At 40.7% G+C, this 11,739-nt stretch overlaps 1 protein-coding gene across 1 annotated transcript in view; it reads right to left on the bottom strand.

The window, feature by feature from the left end:
• Window positions 1-201: 201 nt before the first annotated feature.
• LOC148118848 (uncharacterized) overlaps window positions 202-11,739 on the bottom strand; it is a 71,469-nt gene continuing 59,931 nt past the window's right edge. The window contains exons 5-6 of the mRNA XM_087899411.1: window positions 8,201-8,343; window positions 202-4,096 (exon numbers count right to left, since the gene is read on the bottom strand). The gene's annotated coding sequence lies outside the window, so the exon portion shown is untranslated. The remainder of the gene's footprint in view (window positions 4,097-8,200; window positions 8,344-11,739) is intronic.

The following is an 11,739-nucleotide window of genomic DNA, read 5'->3' as shown; positions in this document are numbered from 1 at the left end:
GGAAAGCTCTATAAGCAATAAATCCTGAGTGACCTCAATAAAGATACTCTTGGCTGAGAAGATATAAAATATATGAAAAGATGGCAGATCGGTTCCTTCTGCCATTTCGGGTATTTTGATAGTTGTCACAGACTGTGTGTTGTTATGGTGACAGGAAGAGCCTACACTTGAGAGAACCGCAGAATGATAAGACGTAGAGAGTGTTGTTTTTACATTTATTAAGTATTCCTATAAATATGGTCACCTTATGGTATTATCGAATGTTTTACATTAAAAATCCCTACAGTTCTCCATATGAAATAAAATTGTTTTGCATTCTTATACAAACAAACAAAATACCAAAACAAAACAAACAAACAAAAAAACCCACGGAATAGAGCTAATTCAAAGGCATAGAGTCGGAATAGAGCTAATTCAAAGGAATAGAGTCACAGGAGACAGAGTTGCTTGGCACACGGGTACCAAACAAGAGGTATGAGAGAGTGGGGAGGAAGCATTCCCTCCGAGGAGTGTGGAGAAGCAGGGACTCTTGCTCACAATCCTGAGGCCAGGTCTAGCCCACCAGTCATAACCATCATGGACAGAAGAGGACAACCTCCCTGGGTTTCTTATATTAACTGCAGCATCAAATATAGATTAGTGTTCTGCACTGGAGACCAGAAAATGTTTTTAGGCAAGATTAAAAAAAAAATAGAGGACACGAAGGGAACATGGAAGGGAAAGGTTACTCATTCCAGCACCTGGCTACGAGGCAGTAACTTTAATACAGCTGATAAAATACAAGTTGCTCACAGCTGGGGCCACCAAGCTGTTGGCACTGTTAAATGGCGCTGTCATCGACTGAGTTCATCCTGGAGAACCACACAACTGAGCTGCCGGAAGCTTTACCATAATGTCTTTAGGAAGTTTACAGCTTTGATTGAGCTGCGTTCATAAGCATTCTTGGTTACATGTAGCTGCTGATTCCCGAGATTGGACATGTGTGGCTCATGTAAATAACGGCTATCTTCATTAAAAATATCTCAAAGATATTAAAGATAGCAAGCCGCTCATTTCAGACCAGAACATCTGTGACTTTGGTTTAACTGTCTCAGTGGTTCTCTCTTGCTCCTAAACCCAGACAGCTCACTGCAGAATGATACTGCAGAATGATTTTTTTTTTTACTGAAGAAAATTATTTTGCCTTTAAATTCTGTTGTGAACTTTATTTTTTAAACAATGTGGCTTAGATGACCACTAAATTATATATATATTTATAATTATATATATATAATTATATATATATAGCAATTGTGAAAACATCTAAGTTTCACGACTTCTTGGTAAGCCCACACTTATGTCTTCAGGGTGTTTATTGTTCTGTTCTTAAGTAGCTCTAAGCTCTCAAGCTTAAACCAAAAGAATGTACTGTCTCAGCTCTCTGTTCAACAAACCAACATTGATATTGGTTCCCTTTGATTCATCTAAAATTCTCTCTCTCTCTCTCTCTCTCTCTCTCTCGCTCTCTCTCTCTTTCTCTCTCTCGTGTGTGTGTGTGTGTGTGTGTGTGTGTGTGTGTGCGTGTGTGTGTTTCTCCATGCATTGATCATATGTAAAGGCCAGAGAACAACCTTTGATCTTGCTCCTTGGAAACTTGCCACTTATTTTAAGACAGTGTTTGTTATTGACCTGGAAGTCACCCCATAGGCTAGCCATGTGGGTCAGCCAACCCTAAAGATTCATTTGTCTCTGCCACCCTATCTCTGGCATTACAAGCACATGTCAACATGCCAGCAGGTTTCTGTGGGTCCTTGGGGGACCTGACTCAGGTCCCTATTCTTGCAAGGCAACTGCTTTACTGACTGAGCCATCTCCCTAGCATCCAGGATTATTTCCATCATGTAGTCAAGGATCCAACTTTACCTGTTGGCCTGTAAGTGGTAAATCCCCAGGTTACTGGTGGTCATTGAAGTCTCTCCAACATGACTGTTGGGTTTAGGAATATTAAATCTAACTCTCCTTATTCCACTTAAGAAAACGTAAACTGGGCAGTGGTGGCACAGATCTTTAATCCCAGCAGAAGCAGGGATTAAATTAAGAGGCAGAAGCTTGGTCTACAAAGCAAGCTCCAGGACAGCCTGGGCTACAAGGAGAAACCCTGTATATATCAAGAAATCAACCTCCCCCCAAAAGAAAGAAAACAAAAATTGTAAGGTGCAGAAAGGTGAGATGCCCAAGGCTCCTCGTTGATGAGTGGCAGAAATACATTTCTCAGGTCTGATCCCCATAATTGTTGTGGTTGTTGTTTCTGACATTGAATTCTTACCTATTGTTGGCATTGGTTTGGAACGGTATGGATATTGGCATCTTCTTGTGTTCTTAAACTTCTTACACTGTTTTTCATTTGTTTTAAGAGACTAAAAATGGTCCAGTAGCTTTGGGTGGTTAGTGTTAGCCACGAGATCAGCCCTGATGCTAATAACCAATTCAACTTGTCATCACAAGGTAATAATAAAAATTGGATCATAGTTTTGTTTGTTGGCTATTTTTTAAATTAAAACTTAATGCACTTCCTTCTTTGACTGTTTGTGGGGTCACAATTCCAACTCTGTCACCACAGAATAGTTTCTCTGTCTGAGGTCTGAAAAATGCATAAAGGATCAAGGAAGCAAATACACTCAAAAGAAAGACAGCGCCGGGGTAAATGATGTGCATTTAGCAAAATGCTTTTGGCTCATAAACAATCTTTCAGGGTACAATAAATGCTTAACTCTCTCGGTCAATTGATTCATACATACTTAAAAATCATATGTTATATAAAAGCCAGAGAATATGAAAACACATAAGACAATTTCAAAACATTGAGTTTCTTTTCTTTCTCTTAGGATGCATGAAGCTGCTTTTTCAAACTTGATGTGTGACCTTTAAATTATCTCGATCATCACTAAAGTAATGCTCAAGTCACTTAACATAGTTCCTAAAGAATATTACCTTTATTTTCTTCTAAATTACTTCAGACACCATGTTTTCTTTGACTCTCTGGAGGATACTAGCTGTAGGAATTTTGTGCAGAAAAGATTTAGTCATTCCATTAAATGTTTATTGGTTTTGTTACATATTATAAATGTATTCTGCAGCTAGTATTTTTGAGGACATATTTACCATATCTTTAAGTAATCTCAGAAGGGTTTACTAAAGGCAATTATCTAAGCTTCAAATTGTAGTACTTGTCCCCCCAGGAACAATTTGTTATCCTGTGAATGTCATTGTCCTCTTTTAAGCCAAGTTGTAAGTGACCTTACAGTGACATGGGCTAGGCAGCATGCTGACCCTCAGGGCTGACCAGCACTCACTGTTTGCTGTGAGGGGAACCATCCTTCTCTTAATTAGGCAAGTGATGAACTCCCAGAATGAAAGGCAACAAACCACGCACACCCGTAAAGCACAACACCCGGCAAGCACAGTTACCAAGACAACATGGGCTCTTACACCTGTGCACTTAACATGTAAACTTGTGGCCATGCTCTGTGTTCAGAATAAACATGGAGGTGCCTGGACCCATGACATCCAACCACAGTGTGACTGGGTGCTAACATTAGAGTTGTTTTAACCTTCATCCTTCTGCAGGAACGTTCTGGATGAACCAAAGTTCAAACTTGACCCTCTCTCCAGCTGCTGTTTCTGTGTGAGTTCGTTTTCATTAGCAATTATTTCTGAGGTTTTAGACATTCATTTCCCATGACCCTTACCAATAACTGTGCGGCAATCTCTGACACCACTTAGAGCAACAAGGTAAATACCAGCCAGTTGTTTAAAGGGTGTTGGGGATCCTCAAAGGATTGCCTTGCAAATCTCTATGTGTGTGTTCTGTGCCTAGAAGGTCAATTTCAGACCCTTTCTGTCCTTTACACTAATAAGGAAAATCGGAAATCACACAGTTACTGCCTGAGCAGATTTCCCAGCCTCAGGAAAATGTTGCTTCACACAGCTTGTTCAGTAAGTCAGATCTGACAGCAATTTCTTGGCATGTATTTTCTTCGTTTCTTTCCTTGAAGAAAGCACGAGCTGCCTCTTCTGTCATTATAAAAAGACTGGAGTTCAAGAAAAGCCTCAAGACCTGGAGGAGTTAAAAAAAGAAAAAGACTCAGCTATCAGTTTGCTTGTGGCTGATTTAATTTTGTAGAGACTCTATATGTGGAACAAATTCCTTATTTCTGATAGTTCAGAACAAGCAGCGTGATAGAATGGGAGAGGCAGGGGACAGTGTTGCTGGGAATCAGAGCCAAAGCCCCAGCAGCGTAATGGGTTCATTCAGAGACTTCCATGCAGAGAAACCAAGACTCTTGACTGTACCTCAGAAAAGAATCCAGCATGAAACAAAGCTGGACTTTATTATAAAACAGTTTTGGTAGATTTAAACCCAGGTGTTTAAGGAATGAGAAGTGCTTGGAGACAGGGTAGTAAACTCCCAAACACGAGTCAGGCTTCTCAGGAGAGAATCACAATGAAGTTTCTTAACAGTGAACAGATATGTAATTTTGGTGAATTCTCAGGTTACCTTGTTCAAAGTGTTTCTAAAGAACTTTTATTTTATAAAGGAGACCATGGGTGGTTCCTGAGGTGCACTGAACCGGACTCCAAGTCAGTGAGATAAGGCCACAAGGGTGAAAAACAATCCTTATGTGTAGGAAGTGGAGAAACCTCAGTGAGTGCAGTCCTCAGGGAGTGTCTTAGGTGACACCTACCTACCATGTCTCAGACCACAGAGTCTCAGATCTGCAGAGATGGCACAACCTTCTTCCCTGAGGTGAGGCTCACAGGCATGGCAGAACCTTCCTTTGGTCAAAGCGAATACAGAGACAGTGTGTACAGGAAATGTCCACCCTGGCTTCCTCTCCCTGGATGTTGGTGACCTGAAAACTGCTCCCCTGCAGAGACCGCTCCTACCAGGAACAGCCAAACCTGCCTCCATGGTCCTGCCTTATACCATGAATGCTGCCTCCGTGTTTGTCTGGATAACCCCATCCCTACCTCTTTTTCCAGCTGTACGCGATAACCCCGCCTCTTTGTAAACTCTGAATAATAACTACGCTGAGCTTCCCTCCGAGAGCCCACACCAGAGGCCTTCTGTCTGAGTGTCTGTCTGTCTGTCTGTCTTTTCCTCATTCTCTCACCATCCTAGTCAAGTTCATCCATGGAACCATGTCAGACGAGGTGCTTATTACACCAGGTTACAGGAAGTTAAGACACATGGTTTCCTCTGTGTTATAACAAGTTCATAATTGTGTTTATAGGATTCTCAAAGAGCTACAGGTCTAAGTTACTCGGATGGAAGTAGGTTGACCCTAAAGGTCATGAAGGCTTGTGCCCCAAGCATGATTCACACCTATTTTAACACTTGTATTTGAAAGATCTCCATATGTATATTGTCTCCATATAGATGATCTTTACAAATGAATTTTGTTAGATGTACAAAAATTCCTGGCTCTTCGATGAAGAATGACTTTAAAAGAGTGAGAGCCCCACCCCCATAAGTGCTCTGCCCCCATGAGCCCCCGGCCCCCGTGTGGCTTTGGTTTTCTCTTTTAATCCTGCCTCAGCAATATGGTCCTGGTTTGTAGTTCTAAGCCACTTTCTCACGTTAGATGTCTCAGTCAACTTACTGGATCAACTTCCTGTATTGAAAATAGGATGATAAAATCTCAGGTTCCCAGCAAGCTCTAATAAGATACACATGGAGAACACAAGGTCACAGAACTCACATTCAGAATCAATAGAGAGGGACTTGAAGTGAGATGTTGGGTTCAAACCTCAGGGCTGCACACAGAGAACAAGTGCTCTGCCGCTACGTTATACTCCAGCGGCCTTTTTCTTTTTCCTTATGGAGAAAAAGACTTGGAAGAGCCCTTCTCGGGAACAGGCCACGCGAGCAGTCAGTGAGCACACGAGAAGATGCGCAACAGTTTTCTCCGTGAGTGATGTACGGACACTAAGTGTGATAGCACTTCCTCCTAGGGTGACAACTTTTGTTTTAGTTACAAAGGATATGGATAAGACATGAAGCAATTAGAATGGGAACACAGCAGGGCACAGCTAGTTTGTGAGGCTTCTGGGGATGAACTACCTACTGAAGGTGAACATGTGCCGTGGCAGTTTCAGGCATAGGCGTGTGCTAGACAGAATGGGTGCATTTGTGCACCAGGAATGCACCAGGCACCATAAAGCGAAGTTCGTAGCCACAAAGCCCTGATGCGCTTACCTTATGCTCTACCCATGTGTCTTAGTGTCATTTCTGTCACTGTCATAAAATACTCCGGCAAAAGCAAATGAGGGAGAAATCGCTTGTTAGCTCATAATTCCACATTGTATTCCATCATAGTGAAGAAGTCATGGCAGAAATAGGAAGCAACCAGTCTATACAGTCACATACGTGACCCAAAAGACAACACATGCATGCTTGTGGAGAGAGAATGCATGCATGCTTGTGGAGAGAGAATGCATGCATGCTTGTGGAGAGAGAATGCATGCATGTCCTTGGAGAGAGAATGCATGCACACTTGTGGAGAGAGAATGCATGCATGCTTGTGGAGAGAGAATGTGCATGTTCTTGGAAAGAGAATGCATGCACGCTTGTGGAAAGAGAATGCATGCATGCTTGTGGAAAGAGAATGCATACATGCCCGTGCTCTCCTTAGTTGCTCCACTTTTGCTCAGCCAGGGTCCCACCCCATGGAATGGTGCACCTACTCTTAGAATGGATCTTCTCATATCAGTTAATATACTCAAGGCAAGTCCCTGCAATCATGCCTGCCAGAATCACAGGCTAAGGCCCCACTGCTGAAGTTCTCACGCACTCCGGTTGCAGGACCAGAGAAATGGAGCTGATCTGGCAGCTTTCCCACTCTTGGCTAGCTCACGGTGCCCAAAGGGACCATGTTAATTCTTTAAATAACATGAGAAAAAGAACCTAGCGAGTCTAGGCCCTAGGTGGCATCAAGTTTATCAAAATTGTGTTGTCTTAACTAAGAATACTGGTCCTCGCCCATTACATTTTCATTCTCTATCCACACGAAACCTGAAGAAAACTCTCATCTCTCTTTGAAGCTGTTCACCGCATGAGTTAACCTCCAGTTGTTCCAATCTGCTCCGTCACTCCCTGCTCCACTAGGGTGGTTGGTTTCCATCATCCACAGATAAATACCACAAACAATGGTCTGTGCCGTTGGCGCTATCCTCGGCGTCCCTCATTCTTAACACAGCCCAGTTAAAAGAGAGCCAACCCGCATTGTCCAGACAGCGTCTCCATTTCACACTCTGTATCTTTTGTCAACTATTATCTTATCTATCCCGAAGTAGGCATACCTTCAACTGATGTGAAAGTTAATAACTGTAAAGGTAAAATTAATTAAGATCACAACAGTCACAGGTCGTTACCATTATTATAGGAGCCACTCCTATCTGAGTCACTTTCAACAATGATTTAGGTATGAGGAACCAGATGAAACAGACTAAATGCTCAGAGAGAATTCTACTTTCTATCTGGGGCTGGTTGCTTCCGCTGTCTGGAACATGCATTGCCACTGCCGCTTTGTGAGCCTGCATAACAAGTGCACACACCTGTGCTGTAACTGTCCCGCTTCCGGGGTAGCCAGGTACAGGAAGTCACCTCGCACCTTATCCACCAGCCAGTCAAGACTGGCAGAAGAGGCAGATGCTGTGGAGAGTCATTCACCCAAAGGTAAGAGCTGACAGACATTCATTCATTCTGAGAAGCCCCAGATGAGCAGCTGGAGTCAGGAGTGCGTGTGTTTGCTATAATAGTTCTTTCTTGACAAGATTTCTCCTAAAACCAACATAGGTATCATTTGTTACTGTGCTATGTATCCAACCCTCAGGTGGCAAGGGGTTTCTGAAAAACACATCTTATTAAACGCTGTTCACACTAATCTTCAAGATAAAGTGGTATTGTTTAGTCTGAGCAAATCTTACTAATGTGTTCTGAGTGACAAATTGTATTCAAAGGGCGGTGGCACCGTGGTCTTGGGGGACAACTGTTACACAGCACCAGGGCTTGCGTCCATCCCTACCAAATGCTAACAGACTTTTTTCTCACAGGCCGTTCTGTGAGTTCAGGCCTCCTAAGCTGTATGTACCCTGTGCTCTCCAGATTAAATCTTTCCTGATCCTTTCCCTAACACAAGGTAGACAGTTTGTCACTCACCTTTGGGATCATCAGTTCCTCCCAAAGATTCCACGTCTCTATGACAACTGCAAGTTGATCCACCTCACCTCCATTACACTCTGCGTATTGATTCATAGGTTTGTCTCATGGAATCATTGCTTCCCTGGTTGATTTTCAGCCTTCTGTGTCAGACCATGAAAATAACATATTTTTAAATAAATTAATTGACAGCAGAAAATAGGAGGTATGTAAACAGCTTTGGGGGTAATGAGGCTTTTCCGTATTGCTCTATAATGTTGGATACATGCCATTCTATTCCTAAAAATCCACAAAACACAGAATGCTAAGAATGAACCTCAATGTTTCTATGGGCTTGGAGAGACACTGCTGCATTAATAAGATATTAAATCTTATCTTAATAAGATATTACTCAGGTGAAGGAAGATCTACGGGAACCATGTTTTCTGCAAGTCTAAAACTGACCTAAAACGTTGTCTATTGAAGAAAAACAAGCAAGTGGAGTGGGGCTGAATGTCCGTGAATGTCCTTGTATGTGCCCCGACCTTAAAGAGATTCCAAACAGCTACCTGGGAATACAGACCACAGTCTTTTAATAAAACTACATAAAAGAAGTCTTGGAAATTAATAATGTTGTTTAACTCCATCTGTTGTATGAAAAATCAATATAGGTAGTCTCTCAATATCACATGGCTAAAATGTAAGCAAGGCATATGAGTGCCCAGTTCCTGAGTTGCTCCCTGATGAACGACTCCGGCCTGCTGAGATGTGCGAGCACAGAGCAAGGCTGTGGCCTGAGGCACCTCAGGGTCTGAAGGAGGAAAGTCAGGCCAGGGCTCAAGGGTCTGATTCTACTATGGGTGAACTCAAATAGTCCACGGCAAACTGTTGCCCCAAAATGACTTTATAATCACAATCAATCTGTGTGAATTTTAAATGGAAGAATAAAATAAAACTGCCAATGAATCAAATGAAGCAAAGCATGAGAAAGGAAATAGCAGGCATTGCCATGACTGACTACGTCTCTTCGCATAGCACAGTCTCTGCCCTGCGCTAGGAAGTATAGTTCAGTAGTACATCATTTGATCAGGTTCTGTACATATGGTTTAAGAGAAATGGAAAAAGATATTAATTCTTAATAACTTAATATTCCTTTTCATAAGAAATAATTTTACAAACCTCAAAATACACAATATATATATATACACACATATGTTTACATATAGCTTACATATAAATATATAATTTATTACACTTTAGTAAGATTTCACACTTGCAATTATAGTCTGTGTAAAATTTATAATCTATTTAGCATAAACACCATGTGTCCAACTCAGTGTTTTCTTCTTTAAAAAAATTGTGAAATGTCATCAATAAATCTGAAAACTTAGATGAAACAGAATTCTAAAAAAAAATAACCTACAAAATTTTACTTTTTAAAAAACCCTTATGACTAGACATGAAGCCGTTAAACAATGGAGTTGATAGTGTTCCCTCGAGGGAAATAACGGGACCAGGTGACTTCATAGGCAGGAAATCTAAGGGACAGGAATTCTAATCTGATATGAACTTTTAGTTTATACAGAAGCACCCTGGCAATACCAAAACAGGGATAATAAAGCAAATGAAATAGTATCAAAGTCACAAACGTAGGTGCGAAAATACTGAACAGACACTCAGAAGACAAATCCAATCAATAGCCTATCTTCAAGCCAGGAAATACAGTGAAAACTTAGCAGTTAAAAATCTGTGTCATTTACCACAGTCACAAAATGAAGATACAAGTTACGTAATCATTTCTGAGGACATAAAAAAACATTCAATGTAATACAATATTATATGCGTGATAACTTTTAGCTCCTAAAAAACGATGTCATCAACATAAATAAAACATAATTTTATCACATAAAATCCTAGACCAAATCTCACACATGGTTTATCTTAGTCAGGGTTTCTATTGCTGTGATGAAACACCATGACCATGAGAAAGAAAGGGTTTATTTGTCTTACACTTCCACATCAATGTTCATCATCACTGGAGGTCACAGCAGGAACTCACACAGCATAGGAACCTGGAGGCAGGACCTAATTCAGAGGCCATGGAGGGGTGCTGCTTACTGGCTTGCTCCCATGATTTGCTCAGTCTGCTTTTTTATAGAACCCAGGACCAACAGCCCAGGGTTGGTCCCTCCTGCCATGGGCGGGGCCCTCCCATGTCAGTCACTAATTAAGAAAATGCCCTACAGCCAGATCTTATGCAGGTGTTTCCTCAATTGACGTTCCCTCTCTCCAGATAATTCTCGCCTGTACCGAGCTGTCATAAAACTAGCCAGAACATGGTTATAAAATATTAAGTTTATTGACTATAATTTAGAAACATTCCTAAGGGACACTCCATCATCTCTCCTTCATCTCATCTTCCTATAGCGGCTCTAGCCAGCAAGATATAGCACATAAAGTTTCAGAACTGAACAGATCAATAACACGGCTATTACGGGGAAGACAAGGCTGTTACACGGGAAACATTATGTGAACACTAAGTAGCTGTCAACTGAAGGAGATGAAGGATGAGTCTTAGGACCCAGAGACTGAAGGGTCATCCGTGAGAAATAGAAGTGTCAGGTACTGAAGAGTGTGATGAGCTCAGTTACCTAAGGTCTTTAAATTGTCTGAATAAATAACAGTTTGTCAATGAGATCAATTTCAAATATTGGTATTTCTTATACCAATAACAAATATAGTCCATGTGATACACAAATAACTATTGTTTAGAAAAACAATGGAAGAATATCCAGCTATATTCATCTATATGTAAAACATTAATAGGTAATGAACACCTTTATTGAAATATATTAAAGAAAGCTTGATGACAAGGTAGCCCCACAGTCAACGGTAGGACACCATCACAAGAATATTAATTCTACGCATGTGGATGAAGAAATTAAAATCTTAATAAAGTTACACAAATATTATTTATGGAAAATAAGCTTACTTTAAAATGTATGCTTACATACAAAATGTCAAGCAGGACTAGGTAAAACACTTACAAGGAAGAAATATGAATGGAAAATGGGAGGGATTTATTTTCTCATATCCAAAACTCACTTTAAGTTTTTGGTGCTTAAAACAGTGTGAATTTGTGGGGAAAAAAGGGATATTGAAGATCATCTATCTATCTAAAATACATCTCTGCCTAATCTTGAAAACATGGCAAATATATCTACAAGTCTAATTGTTATAGATGACTAACTGCTAACCTATGTTTCTTGATTATCTTAAATAGTTTATAAAAGCTTTCGAAAACTAGAATTTTACCTTACATTTTTAAATGAACTTCATAGGCACAATGTCTTAAACAAGAGTAGGAATATGTACACAGTGTAACAAAAATAGCTTTTCATTTCTATCAATATACTATATTCCCCTAAGTGATAACAAACGTCCATACCCCACCAGATAACCAATATTTTTGGGAATGTAGGCGTCATTTTCTCTAGACTGCTTCCTGTTGTCTGTGGGCAAAGACATCTTTAGGGGTCCCTAGAATAGCTGAGACAATG

The sequence above is a fragment of the Myodes glareolus genome, chromosome 20 (genome assembly GCF_982192425.1).
Source record: "Myodes glareolus chromosome 20, mMyoGla1.1, whole genome shotgun sequence".
In the NCBI taxonomy this organism is placed as follows: domain Eukaryota; kingdom Metazoa; phylum Chordata; class Mammalia; order Rodentia; family Cricetidae; genus Myodes; species Myodes glareolus.
Note: the sequence above shows the minus strand (reverse complement) of the source record. Positions and strands in the feature narration are given on the sequence as shown.